Source organism: Pleurodeles waltl, chromosome 5 (assembly GCF_031143425.1).
Source record: "Pleurodeles waltl isolate 20211129_DDA chromosome 5, aPleWal1.hap1.20221129, whole genome shotgun sequence".
Lineage (NCBI taxonomy): Eukaryota > Metazoa > Chordata > Amphibia > Caudata > Salamandridae > Pleurodeles > Pleurodeles waltl.
The window spans coordinates 873922706-873946785 of NC_090444.1; positions in this window are offsets into that span (position 1 = coordinate 873922706).

The window sequence follows — 24080 nt, forward strand, 5'->3', positions numbered from 1 at the left end:
TGCCCTTCCTGGCAGCAGCTGGGGATGGCTCCTTGCCCTTCCTGGCAGCAGCTGGGGATGGATTCTTACCCTTCCTGCCAGCAGCTGGGGATGGCTCCTTACCCTTGGGTCGGGCACCCTTTCCGTGAGGCTGGCTGGAGGCCTGGATCCTTTACCACCACGACTTGCTGTGGACAGGCTAGTGACCAATTTCACCAATACACATTGGCATACTGGAGCACCCTTATAATTCCCTAGTATATGGTACTGAGGTACCCAGGGTATTGGGGATCCAGGAGATCCCTATGGGCTGCAGCATTTCTTTTGCCACCCATAGGGAGCTCTGACAATTCTTACACAGGCCTGCCAGTGCAGCCTGAGTGAAATAACGTCCACGTTACTTAACAGCCATTTACCACTGCACTTAAGTAACTTATAAGTCACCTATATGTCTAACCTTCACCTGGTGAAGGTTGGGTGCAAAGTAACTTAGTGTGTTGGCCAAGGTGCCCCCCACATTGTTCAGGGCAAATTCCCCAGACTTTGTGAGTGTGGGAACACCATTTCACGCATGCACTATACATAGGTCACTACCTATGTATAGCGTCACAATGGTAACTCCGAACATGGCCATGTAACATGTCTAAGATCATGGAATTGTCACCCCAATGCCATCCTGGCATTGGGGTGACAATTCAATGATCCCCCGAGTCTCTAGCACAGACCCGGGTACTGCCAAACTCCCTTTCCCGGGGTTTCACTGCAGCTGCTGCCAACCCCTCAGACAGGTTTCTGCCCTCCTGGGGTCCAGCCAGGCCTGGCCCAGGAAGGCAGAACAAAGGACTTCCTCAGAGAGAGGGTGTTACACCCTCTCCCTTTGGAAAAAGGTGTCAGGGCTGGGGAGGAGTAGCCTCCCCCAGCCTCTGGAAATGCTTTGATGGGCATAGATGGTGCGTCTCCCCAGCCCTGCTCTGGCGCGAAACTGGACAAAGGAAAGGGGAGTTACCACTCCCCTGACCTGCACCTCCCAGGGGAGGTGCCCAGAGCTCTTCTAGCGTGCCCCAGACCTCTGCCATCTTGGATTCAGAGGTGTGCTGGCACACTGGACTGCTCTGAGTGGCCAGGGCCAGCAGGTGACATCGAGACTCCTTCTGATAGGCTCTTACCTGTGTTACTAGCCTATCCTCCTTCCTAGGTAGCCAAACCTCCTTTTCTGGCTATTTAGGGTCTCTGCTTTGGGGAATTCTTCAGATACCGAATGCAAGAGCTCACCAGAGCTCCTCTGCATCTCCCTCTTCACCTTCTGCCAAAGGATCGACCGCTGACTGCTCAGGACGCCCGCAAAACCGCAACAAAGTAGCAAAGACGACTACTGCAACCTTGTATCGCTTCATCCTGCCGGCTTTCTCGCCTGTTTCCTGGTGGTGCATGCTCTGGGGGTAGCCTGCCTCCTTCTTGCACCGGGAGCTCTGAAGAAATCTCCCGTGGGTTGATGGAATCTTCCCCCTGCAACCGCAGGCAACAAAAGACTGCATCACCGGTCCTCTGGGTCCCCTCTCAGCACGACAAGTTTGGTGGAGGTAAGTCCTTGCCTCCCCAAGCTAGACTGCATTGCTGGGTACCGCATGATTTGCAGCTGCTCCGGCTCCTGTGCACTCTTCCAGGATTTCCCTCATGCACAGCCAAACCTGGGTCCCCGACACTGTAACCTGCAGTGTACAACCTTCTGAGTTGTCCTCCGGCGTCGTGGGACTCCCTTTTCTGACTTCGGGTGGACTCCGGTTCACTCCTCTTCTAAGTGCCTCTTCCGGTACTTGTGCGGGAGCTGCTTGGTTCTGTGAGGCCTCCCTGACTTGCTGGGTGTCCCCTCTGTCTCCTCATCCAAGTGGCGACATCCTAGTCCCTTTTGGGCCACAGCAGCATCCAAAAACCCTAACTGCGACCCTTGCAGCTAGCAAGGCTTGTTTGCGGTCTTTCTGCGTGGCAACACCTCTGCAAGCTTCTTCACGACATGGGACATCCATCCTCCAAAGGGGAAGTTCCTAGTCCTCTTCGTTCTTGCAGAACACCAAGCTTCCTCCACCCGGTGTCAGCTTCCTGGCATCCTCAGGTGGCATTTCCTGGGCATCTGCCCACTCTCAACACTGTCGTGACTCTTGGACTTTGTCCCCTTGTCTTACAGGTACTCAGGTCCGGAAATCCACTGTTGTTGCTTTGCTGGTGTTGGTCTTCCTTGCAGAATCCCCCTATCACGACTACTGTGCTCCCTGGGGGTTGTAGGTGCACTTTACACCTACCTTTCAGGGTCTTGGGGTGGGCTATTTTTCTAACCCTCACTGTTTTCTTACAGTCCCAGCGACCCTCTACAAGCTCACATAGGTTTGGGGTCCATTTGTGGTTCGCATTCCACTTTTGGAGTATATGGTTTGTGTTGCCCCTATACCTATGTGCTCCTATTGCAATCTATTGTAACTTTACACTGCTTGCATTACTTCCTTTTGCTATTACTGCATATTTTTGGTATTGTGTACATATATCTTGTGTATATTTGGCATCCTCATACTGAGGGTACTCACTGAGATACTTTTGGCATATTGTCATAAAAATAAAGTACCATTGTTTTTAGTATATCTGTGTATTGTGTTTTCTTATGATATTGTGCATATGACACCAGTGGTATAATAGGAGCTTTGCATGTTTCCTAGTTCAGCCTAAGCTGCTCTGCTATAGCTACCTTCTATCAGCCTAAGCTGCTAGAAACACCTCTTCTACACTAATAAGGGATAACTGGACCTGGAACAGAGTGTAAGTACCCCTTGATACCCACTACAAGCCAGGCCAGCCTCCTACCCCCACAAGCTGCACGTCGTCCAGGGGACATCCACCAACCCACCCCACACAAGACCTTCACACACACACCACACAATGCATTCATGCCCCATGCATTGGGCTCACAGTGTACTCACCTATTGGTCTGGAGGCCCATACAACAGTCTGTACTGGGGTAGGACCCCATCCACCAGTCGCTCCAACTCCAGTGGGATGAAGGCAGGGGCCCTTATCCCAGTCACACAAGCCATGGTAGGTTACAGACACAGGTCACAGTAGCACATGCAATGTAGGTCCTCTCCTGTTGAAGGTCAGGTTGCAACTGACTGAACAGATAGAAAATGGCGGTGACGTTCACGGCTGTGCATACTGTCACCGCCGGCGTACACCACTATTGCCCACTGTACCACATAGAGGCCAATATTATCCAATGAGATGTTGCACGGCAGTTCCCGACTGACTCCCTCAACGGTGCACAACATTACCTCACTTCCACCTGTACATCCACGCAGAACAGGCAGGCCCTGGATTACAACTGTGTCACAGTACACAATTGTACAATCTGGACAAACGCCACATAAACATTTCAAAATAACATCATGCATTGTACTGATGTGGCTACAATGTACAGTTTATGACCGACTCCTCACTCTTTTGCCCCCTAGATTTCAATTGCTGCGGAGGAATAGGAGATGGAGACATACCACCGTGTACAGACTCCTGGTAGACTTGGCAACAATGGTGGACAGGCACATTATCCTCACCTACAGACTTGACAGGGCCACAATCATGAAGCTGTGTGCCCAACTGGAGCCTGACCTGATATCTGCTATCCGTCACCCCACTAGGATCCCCCCTCTTGTGCAAGTCCTTTCTGTGCTCCATTTCCTGGCAACTGGCTCTTTCCAATTAACAGTGGGCTTGGCAGCAGGAATGTCACAGCCAAAGTTCTCAATAGTGCTGACCAGAGTGTTGTCAGCCCTGAATAAACATATGTGCAGCTACATTGTTTTCCCCCAAGTGGATGATTTGGCCACAGTGAAGGCTGACTTCTATGCAATGGGACATATCCACAACATAATTGGGGCGACTGATGGAACACATGTTGCATTTCTCCCCCCCCCCCCGGCAAAATGAACAGGTCTACAGAAGTCAAAAGAGTTTTCATTCAATAAATGTCCAGATGGTGTACCTGTTGGACCAGTACATCTCCCATGTCAATGCGAAGTATCCTTGGTATGTGCATGATGCCTTTATCCTGAGGAATAGCAGCATCTCAAATGTGATGACCCAACTACAGAGACACTGTGTGTGGCTAATAGGTGAGCCCTGGTTCCCACCAAGTGGATGTTGGTGTATGGGTATGATGTGTGCCATAAGGGGTAGATTTTGTCGCTAAATTTTGTCCCTCGATATTTGAAGGTGACTCCAGTTACCTCAACCTATCATGGCTACTGACCCCTGTGAGGAATCCAAGGATTAGGGCAGAGGAACCTTACAATGAGGCACATGGGCGAACAAGAAGGATCATTGAACGTACCTTTGGCCTCCTGAAGGCCAGGTTTCGCTGTCTCCATCTAACAGGTGGATCCCTGTGCTAATCCCCCAAGAAGGTCTGCCAGATAATCGTGGCATGCTGCATGTTGCATAACATTGCCTTGAGATGCCATGTGCCTTTTCTGCAGGAGGAGGAGGCTGGAGATGGCCCTATGGCAGCAGTGGACCCTGTGGACCGTGAAGAAGAGGACACAGAGGATGAGGATGAGGACAACAGAACTGCAGTGACTCGACAATATTTCCAATGACACACAGGTAAGACAGTGGTACTTCACATTTCATTGTCATTTTATTGTTTGACATTGTCACTGGCAGGGTGGTATTTCCCACTTCTATGCCCACTCACTGTACCATTTGGTAACTCTTTTTGCAGATGTTGGTGCCCCACTATCGCTCCTGGTGTGTTCACTGCAGCCAACTACAGGTCTATCCTATGTGCACATTACTGTACAGTTGAATTGCAATGTTTAAACCTTGCTAAACGAATGTCAGAGTCACCAGATCCTCGGGGTCGGTGCACGTTCCCAACACGTCCACCACTGAACAGCTCCAAGACTCTGATAGATAAATCACAGAGACTGAGAGAGTTAAAGAGGGGAAGAGGGGATTAGGAAGGGAACAGCTGGGAAGGAGACCTGTAGTAAGAAAAAGGTTAGAACACATGATATGAAAATTATATCTCCTGAAATCAATACTAGACTATGATTCTAAGCCTAGTCACTCTGAAAACATGAACAATCTAAGAGTTAAGTTTAAAAGATTAAGTTTCAAGATGGCCGGATACCTGTAGGGGAATCAAGATGAATTAAATGAAAACTTTCTTATTCAAGTACTTTCATTTACATGAGAATCAGAAAAAACATTCTGACTAAATTTTAAACCAGTCATATAAATCCTGTTTTGAGAATGTATACTAGGACCATACAATATTGCATCTAGAAACTCTGGCCTTCTGTGTACTCTTAAAATGTTTCAACACAAATTAAGCATATTGCATATATATATATATATATATATATATATATATATATAGTAAACACCATAAAAGGATTGTGCACCATGAATAACACAATATGGATTCAGGAAACAAATCACATAACTTGTCAACTCGAATATTACATAATAAATATCTTAGAATAGTGGCATACAATAAACAACATGAAATAAACTTGAGGAGAGAATCGTGCGTCTTGCTGATTCGAGTGTCACCATGTAAAATATCAAGAAATGGTAACACGCAATGAATATCAAGGTCAAATCATCATTAATCGAATTGCGTGTCTTGCCGATTCGTAATACACAATGTAAATGTAAAGAAATAACAGCTCACAATAAATAACAAGATCAAAGTACAATGAAACAAATCGCGCTTCTTTTGCCGATTCTTAAGCCACCATGTAAATGTCAAGCAATGCTAGCGCGCAATGAACAACAAAGTTAAATCCTCATGAAACGAGTTGCGCGTCTTGTCAATTCGTAAAACATCCTGTAAATGTCAAGAAATAGTAGCGCGCAATGGACAACAATGTTTAAACACCATAAAACGAATTGCGCTTCTTGCCGATTCTTAAGCCACCATGCCAATGTCAAGAAATGGTAACACGTAATGAATAACAAAGTCAAACCTTTATGAAACCAATCGCGCATCTTGCCTATTTGTAAACTACCATATTAATGTCAAGAAATGGTAGCGCGCAAGTAATCTGTTACTCATTTAAGAATGAAACCAAGAATATGAAAATTCTCAATAACGGTGTCGGAACAGTCCAACCACATCTTACCGCCTGGAACAATGATCACCAATGAAGGATGAAGGGCAGAAGACTGGAAAATCCGAATAGGCTACCGGAACAGGAGCTCAGGAAGAAGCTGCTGTTCTGCACCGGGACCTCTGAATAGTGAGCACTGGGAGTTGGGCTGGCTCTCTTTTATAGAGTCTTGGCCCAGCCCAGAACCACGCCTAGGCATGTTGCAGGGAAAGTCTCTGGAAGGCCCTGGAAAGGGGCCACACCCTAACACACTCTTAAAACCTGCAGCAATACATTGCAAAGGAACAGTATTTGTAAGCATATTAAAAATAAGTTTTCAGGATTGAATTCTGCAATGCAAAAGGTTAAACCACAACATATCAGCACAATGCATAAATTACTTTGTTTTGAGAGTAATGGGTTTTTGCATTTTTGTCGCCAATAGAGCTCATACTGCTCTGGTGTTGACAGTACTCCCCTCTCCCAGACGCGCTCTAGGGCCTGGTTTGCTTAGATTAAGACGATGAAAGCGTTTCACAAGTAGTGTAGCATGCACATCAGATGCGGAAACCCATGAGTTACTTTCAGGACCATAACCTTTCCATGAGATTAAGTACCATAGATTACGCCCTCTCAGTTTAGAATCCAACACTTCTTGACTTCGTATTCTTCTTCCCCTTGTATTAGAACAGGAGCTGGATGAGGGTGGACCTTTTGGACTGCCTTTTTCAAGAGGGAAGTGTGGAACACTGGATGAATCCGTAAGGATCTGGGCAATTGTAGTTTATAGGTCACCGGATTGATTTGCTGAAGGACAGTATAAGGACCTATGAATTTAGGGTTAAACATGTGCTTCTTCTTGAAGTCCATATGTTTTGTGGAAAGCCACAGTTTGTCACCTGGTTGATATTGCGGTCCCTCACAATGTTTCTTGTCATGATGCCTTTTATATTTTTATTTGGCTTTTTCTAAATGCTGTTGAATCAGTTTCTGGTTTTGATGTAATTGCTGAATGGTTTCTGACACAGCTGGAGTAAGAGAACTTTCTTGAGGAATTGTGATGGGCAAGGTGTCAGGATGATAGCCAAATAAACCAAAAAAGAGTGTAACGCCAATAGAAGTGTGGAATGAGTTATTGTAAGCTAACTCAGCTAACAAGAGCATAGATGTCCAAGAATGAAGTGCCTTTTCAGCGTAGGCACGTAGGTATTGTTTCAAAGTCTGATTTAGTCTCTCCGTTTGACCATCTGTTTGAGGATTGTGAATAGTAGATAGCGTAGATGTCACTTGGAGTGTTTTACACCATGTCTTCCAGAAATTGGAGGAAAATTGTGACCCCCCGATCGGAGAGGATAATCTTTGGCAGTCCATGATAACGAACCACTCTGTTCAGTAAAATAGTTACCAATTTACTAGAAGTGGGCAATTTTTTACAGGCGATGAAATGTCCATATTTCGTGAGACTATCTACTACCACCAGAATTACTGAATGCTGTTGAACCACTGGCAGACTGGTAATAAAGTCTAAAGAAATGTGCTCCCATAGACGACTTGGGGTTGGAAGTGGATGTAACAACCCTTTTGGTTTTGAATGACTTGTGTTAATGGGAGCACAAACTTCACAGTTGTTTACCATTGCTTTTACATCTTTTGTTAGGGTAGGCCACCAAAAATAGCGTTGGATCAGTTCAAGAGTTTTAGGAGTACCTGGGTGACCTGCCGTAGGTATAACATGCAACCAATGAAACACTATCTTGCGAAGTTTGGTAGTGGGTACGAACAAACGAGCGTCATAAAAGGGTAAACCTTGCTTGATTGACCTTTTGGGATCTGCTTGGGCCCATGTTTGCCATTTTTCAACAGTGAAAGAGTTGCGAATTTCTTCAAAGAAATCTTCAGTTTTTATGATACATAGAACCTTCTCAGGAGCAATGATAGCTCTGGAGGCTTGAAATGCAGGCAACGTTGTAGACTCTTGACGGGACAAGGCGTCAGCCTTGCGATTATCTATACCAGGCCGGAAGGTTGCTACAAAATCAAATTCAGCAAAAAAAAGCATTGAGCGTAATTGCCGAGGGGTCAAAAGTCTGGCAGAACTCATGAATTGAAGATTACGATGATCAGTATATACTGTGACAGTCCATTTAGCACCTAACAAATGATGTCTCCATTCTTTAAAGGCATCATGAATCACCAGAAGCTCTTTTTCAGCAATGACATAGTTCTGTTCGGCTTCGTTCAACTTCCCAGACATATAAGCTACAGGATGAAGTTGACCAGTGTCTTTATGTTGTTGTGATAAGACATCTCCTATTGCTACATCTGAAGCATCAGCTGCCACTATAAAAGGTTGATTCGCATCAGGATGAGTCAAGACTGGGGCATTGAAGAAAGCTTCCTTCGAAATCGAGAAGGCTTGATCAGCTTCTGGGAACCATACAAACTTTTCTTTCTTTCTTAGTAGCTTAGTGATTGGAGCCACTGTCTGGGAGAAATGATTTATGAACCTCCGGTAAAAATTTGCAAACCCCAGGAAACATTGTACATCACGAACAGTCTTTGGGGTGGGCCAATCAGATACGGCTTTTACTTTCTTTTCTGCCATCACCATACCTTGAGGGGTAAGAATAACCCCTAAAAACTCAACTGTGGTAACATGAAACTCACACTTGGTTAGTTTGCAATATAAATGGTGTTTTCGAAGGGCTGCAAGAATTTTCTTGACATGTTTGACATGTTCGTTTTCATTGTCTGAGTAGATCAAAATGTCATCGATGTAGACTATGGCAAATATGTTGAGGTACTCTCTAAGAACGTCATTCAAGAAAAATTGAAATGCTGCTGGAGCATTACACAGACCAAAAGGCATGACGGTGTATTCAAAAAGGCCATATCTTGTCTTGAACGCTGTTTTCCATTCGTCACCCTCTCTCTTTCTGACCAAATGATAAGCACTTCGAAGGTCAAGCTTTGTGTTGATTTTTGCTCTCTTTACTTGTTCCAATAAGACCGGAATTAGGGGCAAAGGATATTTATTCTTTATGGTGACTTTGTTCAAACCCCTATAGTTGATGCAAGTTCGAAGTTCTCCATTAGCTTTTGGAACAAAAAACAAAGGCGAAGCTGCAGGAGACTTAGAGGGGCGACTGAAGCCATTCTCCAAAAATTGATCTAGGTATTTTCGTAAATGTTGATTTTCATGTTCTGACAGGGCATATACACGACAGTTGGGAAGTATCGCACCTGGGGCTAGATCAATTTGACAGTCATAAGATCTATGAGGAGGTAGAGTCTCTGCTCCTTTCTCATCAAATACATATTTATAAGATGAATACTGTTTGGGCAGCTGAATTTCTTTCTCCGCAGCAGTAGCTATGTAAGAGTTGCAAACTTTTGGTACTTGAATCTTTTGGAGACATTGTTCATTACATAACGCAGATGAGAACACGATTTTTCGTTCTGCCCAATTGATCTCCGGATTGTGATGAGTTAACCATGGCAAGCCGAGGATAATCCCATATTGGGGAGCATGGATCACGTCAAGGATGATTTTCTCTTTATGTTTCTTTCTTTGATTCTTATCTTCACAAATCATCGACAAGGGGATAGTCTGAAGAGTTACCGGACCTCCAGTCAAGAGTTTTCCATCGACTGCCTGGATGATTTCTGGGGTTTTCTTTTCAATACGTGGGATCTCCCATGCACAAACCAATTGGACATCAACAAAGTTCCCAGTAGCCCCAGAATCGACTAGAGCTTTTTTTAAATAGATCTTTTTCTTGACCTGAGCTGTTATTTCCAGTTTAAGATGTCTAGATTGTGAAGGGTCCACGGTGACACCCAAGAGCAACCCTTCTCTGCATCTTGGGTGTTTTAGTTTTCCAACTCGACTGGTGCATTGGCTGCGACCTTTTGAACTGGACCTTGCTTGTTCTTTGGTTTGATTGGACAATCTTTGGCAAAATGACCTTTTCGCCTACAATAAAGACATTGTCCATTTTTTCTGCGTAGGTCCTTTTCATCTTTGGTCAAAGGTCTTCTGATGTTTCCAATTTCCATTGGTTCCGGCGTTCTTTCTTTCGGAGTTCTTGAGTCTCTGTTATCATGAACATGTCATGAATATTTTTCAATCTTTTTGCGCGTTCCTTTACGTTCTGCTAAACGATGATCAAGTCTCAAGACAAGATTTATTAATTCTTGACAGTCTGTAGGTTGTGGATCGATTTGCACTAAGATATCTTTTAGTTCCTCTTTGAGTCCCTTGTAAAACAAGACAGCTTGTTTTTCTTCAGGCCAGGATGTCTCTGCAACCAGCCGGTTAAAGTTGGCTAAATACGACACTAGGTCTTGATTCCCTTGGCGTAAATCTAATAATTCACGATCTGCTGACTGTGTTACAGTTCTACGATCAAAAACTCTCTCAAATTTACGAACAAAATTTCTCCACTTTGTAGGAGGCTGGACTGGCTTGTAGTGAGTACCAAGGGGTACTTGCACCTTGCACCAGGACCAGTTATCCCTTATTAGTGTATAGGGTGTCTAGCAGCTTAGGCTGATAGATAATGGTAGCTTAGCAGAGCAGCTTAGGCTGAACTAGGAGACGTGTGAAGCTACTACAGTACCACTTAGTGTCATATGCACAATATCATAAGAAAACACAATACACAGTTATACTAAAAATAAAGGTACTTTATTTTTATGACAATATGCCAAAGTATCTTAGAGTGTACCCTCAGTGAGAGGATAGGAAATATACACAAGATATATATACACAATAGCAAAAATATGCAGTATAGTCTTAGAAAACAGTGCAAACAATGTATAGTTACAATAGGATGCAATGGGGAAACATAGGGATAGGGGCAACACAAACCATATACTCCAAAAGTGGAATGCGAACCACGAATGGACCCCAAACCTATGTGACCTTGTAGAGGGTCGCTGGGACTATTAGAAAATAGTGAGAGTTAGAAAAATAACCCTCCCCAAGACCCTGAAAAGTGAGTGCAAAGTGCACTAAAGTTCCCCTAAGGACAAAGTAGTCGTGTTAGAGGAATAATGCAGGAAAGACACAAACCAGCAATGCAACAACTGTGGATTTCCAATCTAGGGTACCTGTGGAACAAGGGGACCAAGTCCAAAAGTCACAAGCAAGTCGGAGATGGGCAGATGCCCAGGAAATGCCAGCTGCGGGTGCAAAGAAGCTTCTACTGGACAGAAGAAGCTGAGGTTTCTGCAGGAACGAAAAGGGCTAGAGACTTCCCCTTTGATGGACGGATCCCTCTCGCCGTGGAGAGTCGTGCAGAAGTGTTTTCCCGCCGAAAGGACGCTAACAAGCCTTGCTAGCTGCAAAGCGTGCGGTTAGCGTTTTTGGACGCTGCTGGGGCCCAGGAGGGACCAGGAGGTCGCAAATTGGACCTGAAGAGAGAGGGGACGTCGAGCAAGACAAAGAGCCCTCACTGAAGCAGGTAGCACCCGGAGAAGTGCCAGAAACAGGCACTACGAGGATGCGTGAAACGGTGCTCGCCGAAGTTGCACAAAGGAGTCCCACGTCGCCGGAGACCAACTTAGAAAGTCGTGCAATGCAGGTTAGAGTGCCGTGGACCCAGGCTTGGCTGTGCACAAAGGATTTCCGCCGGAAGTGCACAGGGGCCGGAGTAGCTGCAAAGTCGCGGTTCCCAGCAATGCAGCCCAGCGAGGTGAGGCAAGGACTTACCTCCACCAAACTTGGGCTGAAGAGTCACTGGACTGTGGGGGTCACTTGGACAGAGTCGCTGGATTCGAGGGACCTCGCTCGTCGTGCTGAGAGGAGACCCAAAGGACCGGTAATGCAGCTTTTTGGTGCCTGCGGTTGCAGGGGGAAGATTCCGTCGACCCACAGGAGATTTCTTCGGAGCTTCTGGTGCAGAGAGGAGGCAGGCTACCCCCACAGCATGCACAAGCAGGAAAACAGTTGAGAAGGCGGCAGGATCAGCGTTACAGAGTTGCAGTAGTCGTCTTTGCTACTATGTTGCAGGTTTGCAGGCTTCCAGCGCGGTCAGCAGTCGATTCCTTATCAGAAGGTGAAGAGGGAGATGCAGAGGAACTCGGATGAGCTCTTGCATTCGTTATCTAAAGTTTCCCCAGAGACAGAGACCCTAAATAGCCAGAAAAGAGGGTTTGGCTACCTAGGAGAGAGGATAGGCTAGCAACACCTGAAGGAGCCTATCACAAGGAGTCTCTGACGTCACCTGGTGGCACTGGCCACTCAGAGCAGTCCAGTGTGCCAGCAGCACCTCTGTTTCCAAGATGGCAGAGGTCTGGAGCACACTGGAGGAGCTCTGGACACCTCCCAGGGGAGGTGCAGGTCAGGGGAGTGGTCACTCCCCTTTCCTTTGTCCAGTTTCGCGCCAGAGCAGGGCTAAGGGGTCCCCTGAACCGGTGTAGACTGGCTTATGCAGAATTGGGCACCTCTGTGCCCAACAAAGCATTTCCAGAGGCTGGGGGAGGCTACTCCTCCCCTGCCTTCACACCATTTTCCAAAGGGAGAGGGTGTCACACCCTCTCTCAGAGGAAGTTCTTTGTTCTGCCATCCTGGGCCAGGCCTGGCTGGACCCCAGGAGGGCAGATGCCTGTCTGAGGGGTTGGCAGCAGCAGCAGCTGCAGTGAAACCCCAGGAAGGGCAGTTTGGCAGTACCAGGGTCTGTGCTACAGACCACTGGGATTATGGGATTGTGCCAACTATGCCAGGATGGCATAGAGGGGGTAATTCCATGATCATAGACATGTTACATGGCCATATTCGGAGTTACCATTGTGAAGCTACATATAGGTAGTGACCTATATGTAGTGCACGCGTGTAATGGTGTCCCCGCACTCACAAAGTTCAGGGAATTGGCTCTGAACAATGTGGGGGCACCTTGGCTAGTGCCAGGGTGCCCTCACACTAAGTAACTTTGCACCTAACCTTTACCAGGTAAAGGTTAGACATATAGGTGACTTTTAAGTTACTTAAGTGCAGTGTAAAATGGCTGTGAAATAACGTGGACGTTATTTCACTCAGGCTGCAGTGGCAGGCCTGTGTAAGAATTGTCAGAGCTCCCTATGGGTGGCAAAAGAAATGCTGCAGTCCATAGGGATCTCCTGGAACCCCAATACCCTGGGTACCTCAGTACCATATACTAGGGAATTATAAGGGTGTTCCAGTAAGCCAATGTAAATTGGTAAAATTGGTCACTAGCCTGTTAGTGACAATTTGAAATAAATGAGAGAGCATAACCACTGAGGTTCTGATTAGCAGAGCCTCAGTGAGACAGTTAGGCACTACACAGGGAACACACACATATAGGCCACAAACTTATGAGCACTGGGGTCCTGACTAGCAGGGTCCCAGTGACACATAACAAACATACTGAAAACATAGGGTTTTCACTATGAGCACTGGGCCCTGGCTGGCAGGATCCCAGTGAGACAGTGAAAACACCCTGACATACACTCACAAACAGGCCTAAAGTGGGGGTAACAAGGCTAGAAAGAGGCTACTTTCTCACACAACCCCCCCCCCAAACGAAGGACAATAAGGCTAACCTTGGCCAGTTGAGACTTTATTGTCTAAGTGGTGATAAGTAGAGAGTAGCTCTGCAATAGACTGGTTACTCCTTTTATCATCCACTATATGGTTACTTCCCTGTGGGGATGTAAACCACCCTGTTTGAAGTTTTTTAGCTAAGCGACAATGTGAAGATGTATTTTCAGAGTTTCTATCAGTAAGTTTTAGTTTAGAGCAGTGGGAATTGTCCACTGAACCTATTTGTAGTGATGGAAATGCCAGGCAGGGATGCTGTCTCAGAAAGGCCATAGCTGGGCAAAAACTTTGTCCATATGGCTGGAAGAGAGAACAGGGATGCTGTTTCTCTTGAGTTGGAGCAGGGCAGGGATGCTGTCCTATGAGCTCCACACTAGGGCAGGGATGCTGTCCTAAGTGTTGTGAGGCAGTGCAGAGTTTCTGCACTAAAGTTTCTCTGGGAGGGTTGGAGGGATGCTCCATGTTAACTAAAATGGTGCTCTTTTTGTCACCAATGTTAGTTATCCCACAGAGAGGTACTTCTACCTCAGGGAGTCCAGCTTTGCCAGCTGATGATTCCCTTAGAACAGGTGCCACCCCAGGAGAGGTTTCTCCCACCACAGGAATGGTATCCTGAATGGTAGGGTGGTTAGGGGATACTGTGATACCCTTTTTACCTGTTGATGGAGAGGGATCCTGAGTTTTCAGGCCTTCTCTCCTTTGCTTTTTCATTTCAGTAGAAATGAGAGGGAACAATTCCTCAGGGATGCCCAGCATGGCTGCATGGGCATAAAACTCTACATCAGCCCAACCTGAGGCCTCTAGGTCATTACCTAAGAGACAGTCTACAGGTAAGCTAGGTGATACCACCACCTGCTTAGGGCCAGTAACTCCACCCCAACTAAACTGAATTATAGCTAAGGGAAGAAACTTAGTGGAGTTATGGACATCAATAATCTTATACTGTTGTCCAATGATGTGTTGATCAGGGTGCACTAGGTTTTCAGTCACCAAAGTGATACTGGCACCTGTGTCCCTGTAGGCCAAGGCCTCAACACCATTTATTGAAACTGTCTGCCTGTACTTATCCATTGTAAGGGGACAAGCAGCCAGTGTGGCAAGGCCAATGCCACTAGGTGTGACAGAAACTGTCTTGGGACTGACTACCCCAGTTTCTATGATGGACCCATAAGTGAACCCAACTACACCCTTAATTTGACTGTTTCCAGCAGTCCCACCACTAGTACCACTACTGCTAGGGGCACTAGAGCTTGATGTATTAGTGGTGGTAGGCTCAGGGGGTTTACCTGGACAGGACTTATCCCCTGGCCTATGGCCTCTGTTTTTACACACAAAGCACCAAGGCTTTTTAATGTGTGCAGGTTGGGAAGAAGAGGAAGAATTTGTTTTATCCCCACCCTCTGAAGAGTGTTTAAGATTTGAAGTGGGATCTTTGGTTTTACCCTTATCCCCATGCTTATCTTGAGATTTTTCACCATCTTTCTTCTTATTGCCATCTTTGTCACCCCCTGTATGAACTTTTCTGTTCACCCTTGTTCTGACCCATTTGTCTGCCTTCTTTCCCAATTCTTGGGGAGAGGTCAGATCAGAGTCTACCAGGTACTGGTGCAACAAATCAGACACAAAATTATTAAGTATATGCTCTCTCAGGATTGTGTTATACAGGCTTTCATAATCAGTAACTTTACTGCCATGTAACCACCCCTCCAAGGCCTTCACTGAATGGTCAATGAAATCAACCCAGTCTTGTGAAGACTCCTTTTTGGTCTCTCTGAACTTTATCCTGTATTGTTCAGTGGTTAAGCCATAACCATCCAGGAGTGCATTCTTAAGAACTGTAAAATTATTGGCATCACTTTCTTTCACAGTAAGGAGTCTATCCCTACCCTTTCCACTAAATGATAGCCATAGGATAGCAGACCACTGCCTTTGAGGGACATCCTGTACAACACAGGCCCTCTCAAGTGCAGCAAACCACTTGTTAATGTCATCCCCCTCCTTATAAGGGGGAACTATCTTATGCAGATTCCTGGAATCATGCTCTTTTGCAGGATGACTATGGGGAATACTGCTGCTGCCACCATGGGTTTCTAAACCCAACTTCTGTCTTTCCTTCTCTAATTCTAAAGACTGTCTATCCAAATCCAGCTGTTGCTTTTTAAGCTTCAGTCTGGTTTGTTCCACTCTCAATCTATTGAGCTCCCTTTCTAACAATCTGTCATCAGGGTGGGTGGGAGGGACATTTCTAGATACAGAGGTATGATGGGAATGAACAGAAGGAGACCTGTCCCTTACAGAAGCCACCCTAACAGCTTGGCTAACAGAAACATCACTACCAGTATGGTGAGAATAAATGCTTTTGCTATGATGTGAGACAACACTATTTATATGGTGTGGCTCATCATCATTACCAACTATGCTAGACTGTCTAGTAATGGGCAGGCTAGGAAGTTTCTTTCCTGAATATTTTCCTGGGGGAGTCCCTGAATCAGATTGAGAACTATTAGGTACTTTTTCAACAGATGAGGCACCTATGGCCTTATCCTGTTCTCTAAGCATGTTAAGTAACAGTTCCAAGGAAGGATTCTTCCCTACACTCAAACCTCTCTCTATACAGAGACTCCTTGCTCTTTTCCAGCTAAGGTTGTCATATGCAAGTTTGGACAGATCAACACTTTGGCCTGTGCCAGACATTTTTTTTTAGAGAGAGTTAAAGTGATAGAAAAAGAGAAAAAAGTTTTCAGAACTTTTTGGAAAGACAGAAAAAAACTTTTTAAACTTTTAAGAACTTTTTGAAAGTTTAGAAGTACTTTTCAGCACTTAGAAAAGAGTGAAAAGAGGAAATGCAAAACTTTTTTGGCTATGTGTATATACACTGACCTTGTTTTGTATATTTTTCTCTTATGAAAAGTACAATGACAAGAGTGGTAAGTAGTCTCAAGCACTTATCCCACCACTGCACAACCAATGTAGGAGGCTGGACTGGCTTGTAGTGAGTACCAAGGGGTACTTGCACCTTGCACCAGGCCCAGTTATCCCTTATTAGTGTATAGGGTGTCTAGCAGCTTAGGCTGATAGATAATGGTAGCTTAGCAGAGCAGCTTAGGCTGAACTAGGAGACGTGTGAAGCTACTACAGTACCACTTAGTGTCATATGCACAATATCATAAGAAAACACAATACACAGTTATACTAAAAATAAAGGTACTTTATTTTTATGACAATATGCCAAAGTATCTTAGAGTGTACCCTCAGTGAGAGGATAGGAAATATACACAAGATATATATACACAATAGCAAAAATATGCAGTATAGTCTTAGAAAACAGTGCAAACAATGTATAGTTACAATAGGATGCAATGGGGAAACATAGGGATAGGGGCAACACAAACCATATACTCCAAAAGTGGAATGCGAACCACGAATGGACCCCAAACCTATGTGACCTTGTAGAGGGTCGCTGGGACTATTAGAAAATAGTGAGAGTTAGAAAAATAACCCTCCCCAAGACCCTGAAAAGTGAGTGCAAAGTGCACTAAAGTTCCCCTAAGGACAAAGTAGTCGTGTTAGAGGAATAATGCAGGAAAGACACAAACCAGCAATGCAACAACTGTGGATTTCCAATCTAGGGTACCTGTGGAACAAGGGGACCAAGTCCAAAAGTCACAAGCAAGTCGGAGATGGGCAGATGCCCAGGAAATGCCAGCTGCGGGTGCAAAGAAGCTTCTACTGGACAGAAGAAGCTGAGGTTTCTGCAGGAACGAAAAGGGCTAGAGACTTCCCCTTTGGTGGACGGATCCCTCTCGCCGTGGAGAGTCGTGCAGAAGTGTTTTCCCGCCGAAAGGACGCTAACAAGCCTTGCTAGCTGCAAAGCGTGCGGTTAGCGTTTTTGGACGCTGCTGGAGCCCAGGAGGGACCAGGAGGTCGCAAATTGGACCTGAAGAGAGAGGGGACATCGAGCAAGACAAAGAGCCCTCACTGAAGCAGGTAGCACCCGGAGAAGTGCCAGAAACAGGCACTACGAGGATGCGTGAAACAGTGCTCGCCGAAGTTGCACAAAGGAGTCCCACGTCGCCGGAGACCAACTTAGAAAGTCGTGCAATGCAGGTTAGAGTGCCGTGGACCCAGGCTTGGCTGTGCACAAAGGATTTCCGCCGGAAGTGCACAGGGGCCGGAGTAGCTGCAAAGTCGCGGTTCCCAGCAATGCAGCCCAGCGAGGTGAGGCAAGGACTTACCTCCACCAAACTTGGGCTGAAGAGTCACTGGACTGTGGGGGTCACTTGGACAGAGTCGCTGGATTCGAGGGACCTCGCTCGTCGTGCTGAGAGGAGACCCAAAGGACCGGTAATGCAGCTTTTTGGTGCCTGCGGTTGCAGGGGGAAGATTCCGTCGACCCACGGGAGATTTCTTCGGAGCTTCTGGTGCAGAGAGGAGGCAGGCTACCCCCACAGCATGCACTAGCAGGAAAACAGTTGAGAAGGCAGCAGGATCAGCGTTACAGAGTTGCAGTAGTCGTCTTTGCTACTATGTTGCAGGTTTGCAGGCTTCCAGCGCGGTCAGCAGTTGATTCCTTATCAGAAGGTGAAGAGGGAGATGCAGAGGAACTCGGATGAGCTCTTGCATTCGTTATCTAAAGTTTCCCCAGAGACAGAGACCCTAAATAGCCAGAAAAGAGGGTTTGGCTACCTAGGAGAGAGGATAGGCTAGCAACACCTGAAGGAACCTATCACAAGGAGTCTCTGACGTCACCTGGTGGCACTGGCCACTCAGAGCAGTCCAGTGTGCCAGCAGCACCTCTGTTTCCAAGATGGCAGAGGTCTGGAGCACACTGGAGGAGCTCTGGACACCTCCCAGGGGAGGTGCAGGTCAGGGGAGTGGTCACTCCCCTTTCCTTTGTCCAGTTTCGCGCCAGAGCAGGGCTAAGGGGTCCCCTGAACCGGTGTAGACTGGCTTATGCAGAATTGGGCACCTCTGTGCCCAACAAAGCATTTCCAGAGGCTGGGGGAGGCTACTCCTCCCCTGCCTTCACACCATTTTCCAAAGGGAGAGGGTGTCACACCCTCTCTCAGAGGAAGTTCTTTGTTCTGCCATCCTGGGCCAGGCCTAGCTGGACCCCAGGAGGGCAGATGCCTGTCTGAGGGGTTGGCAGCAGCAGCAGCTGCAGTGAAACCCCAGGAAGGGCAGTTTGGCAGTACCAGGGTCTGTGCTACAGACCACTGGGATCATGGGATTGTGCCAACTATGCCAGGATGGCATAGAGGGGGTAATTCCATGATCATAGACATGTTACATGGCCATATTCGGAGTTACCATTGTGAAGCTACATATAGGTAGTGACCTATATGTAGTGCACGCGTGTAATGGTGTCCCCGCACTCACAAAGTTCAGGCAATTGGCTCTGAACAATGTGGGGGCACCTTGGCTAGTGCCAGGGTGCCCTCACACTAAGTAACTTTGCACCTAACCTTTACCAGGTAAAGGTTAGACATATAGGTGACTTATAAGTTACTTAAGTGCAGTGTAAAATGGCTGTGAAATAACGTGGACGTTATTTCACTCAGGCTGCAGTGGCAGGCCTGTGTAAGAATTGTCAGAGCTCCCTATGGGTGGCAAAAGAAATGCTGCAGCCCATAGGGATCTCCTGGAACCCCAATACCCTGGGTACCTCAGTACCATATACTAGGGAATTATAAGGGTGTTCCAGTAAGCCAATGTAAATTGGTAAAATTGGTCACTAGCCTGTTAGTGACAATTTGAAATAAATGAGAGAGCATAACCACTGAGGTTCTGATTAGCAGAGCCTCAGTGAGACAGTTAGGCACTACACAGGGAACACACACATATAGGCCACAAACTTATGAGCACTGGGGTCCTGACTAGCAGGGTCCCAGTGACACATAACAAACATACTGAAAACATAGGGTTTTCACTATGAGCACTGGGCCCTGGCTGGCAGGATCCCAGTGAGACAGTGAAAACACCCTGACACACACTCACAAACAGGCCTAAAGTGGGGGTAACAAGGCTAGAAAGAGGCTACTTTCTCACACACTTGTACAACAAGGGACTATTTTTACGCACGAGAGGAATTGCCCAAGTAGCTGCATCCCCAGACAGAAATGATAACAAGAAAGCTACTTTGGACTGGGCATCGAGGAAAGTATTTGGTCTGCAGGTGAAGTGTAGTTCCACTTGAACTAGGAAAGATTGCGCTTTCAAAGGGTCACCTGAGAAACGTTCTGGGGGAGCCAAAGGAATTGCAGAAGGAACATTTAGGGAAATCTGATTACTTCCAGAAGCCTGAGAAGAAGTACCTGGCCAAGACACTCCTGTGGGACTTTGTTCCTTCTTTTCTACCTTATCTTGCAACTGACTCACTCTCTCTGCTAAGCTAGTTGTCAATTCTTTGGATGATACCATCTCTGCTTGGAGCTGGGTGATAGCCTTGACTAACTCGTCCAGCGTGGCCATGCTGAGAACATACACAAGCCAAGAGGATAATAATTTGTGGGCTCACTATTCTGTCAGAGTCACCAGATCCTCGGGGTCTGTGCACATTCCCAACATGTACACCACTGAACAGCTCCAAGACTCTGATAGATAAATCACAGAGACTGAGAGAGTTCAAGAGGGGAAGAGGGGATTAGGAAGGGAACAGCTGGGAAGGAGACCTGTAGTAAGAAAAAGTTTAGAACACACAATATGAAAATGATATCTCCTGAAATCAATACTAGACTATGATTCTAAGCCTAGTCACTCTGAAAACATGAACAATCTAAGAGTTAAGTTTAAAATGATTAAGTTTCAAGATGGCCGGATACCTGTAGGGGAATCAAGATGAATTAAATGAAAACTTTCTTATTCAAGTACTGTCATTTACATGAGAATCAGAAAAAACATTCTGACTAAATTTTAAACCAGTCATATAAATCCTGTTTTGAGAATGTATACTAGGACCATACAATATTGCATCTAGAAACTCTTGCCTTCTGTGTACTCTTAAAATGTTTCAACACAAATTGCGCATATTGCAGATATATATATATATATATATAGTAAACCCCATAAAAGGATTGTGCACCATGAATAACACGATATGGATTCAGGAAACAAATATATAGTAAACACCATAAAAGGATTGTGCACCATGAATAACACAATATGGATTCAGGAAACAAATCACGTAACTTGTCAACTTGAATATTACATAATAAATATCTTAGAATAGTGGCATACAATAAACAACATGAAATAAACTTGAGGAGAGAATTGTGCGTCTTGCCGATTCGAGTGTCACCATGTAAAATACCAAGAAATGGTAACACGCAATGAATATCAAGGTTAAATCATCATTAATCGAATCGCGCATCTTGCCGATTCGTAAAACACGATGTAAATGTCAAGAAATAACAGCTCACAATAAATAACAAGATCAAAGTACAATGAAACGAATTGCGCTTCTTTTGCTGATTCTTAAGCCACCATGTAAATGTCAAGAAATGGTAGCGCGCAATGAACAACAAAGTTAAATCCTCATGAAATGAGTTGCGCGTCTTGTCAATTCGTAAAACATCATGTAAATGTCAAGAAGTAGTAGCGCTCAATGGACAACAATGTTTAAACACCATAAAACGAATCGTGCTTCTTGCCGATTCTTAAGCCACCATGCCAATGTCAAGAAATGGTAGCACGAAATGAATAACACAGTCAAACCTTTATGAAACCAATCGCGCCTTTTGCCTATTTGTAAACTACCATATAAATGTCAAGAAATGGTAGCGCACAAGTAATCTGTTACTCATTTAAGAATTAAACCAAGAATATGAAAATTCTCAATAACGGTGTCGGAACAGTCCAACTACCATCTTACTGCCTGGAATAATGATCACCAATGAAGGATGAAGGGCAGAAGACTTGAAAATCCAGATAGGCCACCGGAACAGGAGCTCAGGAAGAAGCTGCTGCTCTGCACCAGGACCTCTGAATAGTGAGCACTGGGAGTTGGGCTGGCTCTCTTTTATAGAGTCTTGGCCCAGCCCAGAACCACGCCTAGGCATGTTGCAGGGAAAGTCTCTGGAAGGCCCTGGAAAGGGGCCACACCCTAACTCACTCTGAAAACCTGCAGCAATACATTGCAAAGGAACAGTATTTGTAAGCATATTAAAAATACGTTTTCAGGATTGAACTCTGCAATGCAAAAGGTTAAACCACAACATATCAGCACAATGCATAAATTACTTTGTTTTGAGAGTAATGGGTTTTTGCATTTTTGTCGCCAATAGAGCTCGTACTGCTCTGGTGTTGACAGTACTCCCCTCTCCCAGACGTGCTCTAGGGCCTGGTTTGCTTAGATTAAGACGATGAAAGCGTTTCACAAATAGTGTAGCATGAACATCAGATGCGGAAACCCATGAGTTACTTTCAGGACCATAACCTTTCCATGAGATTAAGTACCATAGATTACGCCCTCTCAGTTTAGAATCCAACACTTCTTGACTTCGTATTCTTCTTCCCCTTGTACTAGAACAGGAGCTGGTTATGGGTGGACCTTTTGGACTGCCTTTTTCAAGAGGGAAGTGTGGAACACTGGATGAATCCGTAAGGATCTGGGCAATTGTAGTTTATAGGTCACCGGATTGATTTGCTGAAGGACAGTATAAGGACCTATGAATTTAGGGTTAAACATGTGCTTCTTCTTGAAGTCCATATGTTTTGTGGAAAGCACAATGCATAAATTACTTTGTTTTGAGAGTGCTGGGTTTTTGCATTTTTGTCGCCAATGGAGCGCGTACTGCTCTAGTGTTGACAACGAATACATACTTGAATCATTTGACATACTCCATACTTGTATTTTTTCAAATTGTGTTTATTGTAGTGCTAAGAAGGAAAGGGGGAGGTGCAGTCGGCTGGGGTGATGATGGAGGAAAGTCCATGGTATAGTTCTAGTCTATTTGAAGCACAGGTGCATTGCCCAAGGGGGATAGGAAGGGGAGCAATGGCAGTTCAAGGTGGACAGGGTGACAGAGTGGGACGCAAGGTTGACAATCAGGAGAGTCTCATTTCCTGGTGGGGGTCTTGGCAATAGTCTCTGGCTTCTGCTTGGATCGCAGGGAACATTTGTGCGGTGGCTCTCCTTCTGCAGGGTCAGTGGTGCTAGTGGCCTGATGGTCCTGTGGTGGGGCCTCCTGTCCACTAGCGGCAGTGGAGGTGGAATGTTGTTCAATTGTCTGGCTAGTGGCAGGGTCCCGCTGTTGTGAGGCTGCCTCCCTCATAATGTTGTCCATGTCTGCCAGCATCCCTGCAATGGAGACCAGGGTGGTGTTAATGGCCTGCAAGTCATCCCTGATCCCCTGTACTATCCTTCCTGCAGCTGCCTGTTCTCCTGCACGTTGGCCAGGATCTGTCCCAGCGTATCCTGGGAATGTTGGTATGCTCCCAGGATCTCAATGAAGTCGTCCTGGAGAGTCAGTTCCCTGGGCCTGTCCTCCCCCTGGCACACAGCAGTCCTCCCAGCTTCCCGGTTGTCCTGTACCTCTGTCCCCTGAACCGTGTGCCTACTGCCACTGACCCCAGACCCCTGATTGTCTTGGGTATGGGGGTGCTCTGGGGTCTCTGTAGTGGTGGACACACTGCTGATTGATGTGTCCTGGTGACAGAGGCATGAGTACGCTGGGTGGGTGCTGTGGTAGTGTTTCCAGATGGGGAGGCTCTATGGTGGTGTGTGACTGTGCCTGGGTAACCGACTGTCCGGAGGCCCCTGATGGGCCAGGTTGGTCATCCAGATCCAGGCACGCCGAGTCGCTGTCATCATTGTGGGCCTCTTCTGGGGGGGTGAGACTGGCTAGTGCTGGCACCTCTTCTCCAGTGACATTGGCTAGGATACCTGTGGGGATGTAAATGCAGTTTTATTGTTTCTGTGTGTGACATTTTGTGCATGGGTGGGTTGCCCTCTTAGGTCATATTTGCCCTGGCAGCTTTAACTTGTGTGGGTTGGTATGTGGTGGGCTAGCTGATTCTCTCCAGTGTGCATGCTTTAGTTTTAGGTGTCCATGCAGGTCTGTGACTGGTGTCCATGCATTGGTGGTGCATACAGAGCTTGGCATTGGGATGGGTGAGATGTGATGGTGGGGTGTGTGGGTAGTGGTGGAGAGATGGAAGTGAGGGTGGGGGTATGTGATGGCAGGCAGGTAGGGGGTGATAGAAATAGAAATTTGACTTACCAGAGTCCAGTCCTCCTGCTACTCCTGCCAGGCCCCCAGGATGCATGATTGCCAAGACTTGCTCCTCCCATGTTGTTATTTGTGGGGGAGGAGGTGGGGGTCTACCTCAAGTCCTCTGTACAGCTAGTTGGTGTCTTTCTGCAATGGAACACCCCTTCCCCGTAGGTCGCTCCACCTCTTCCT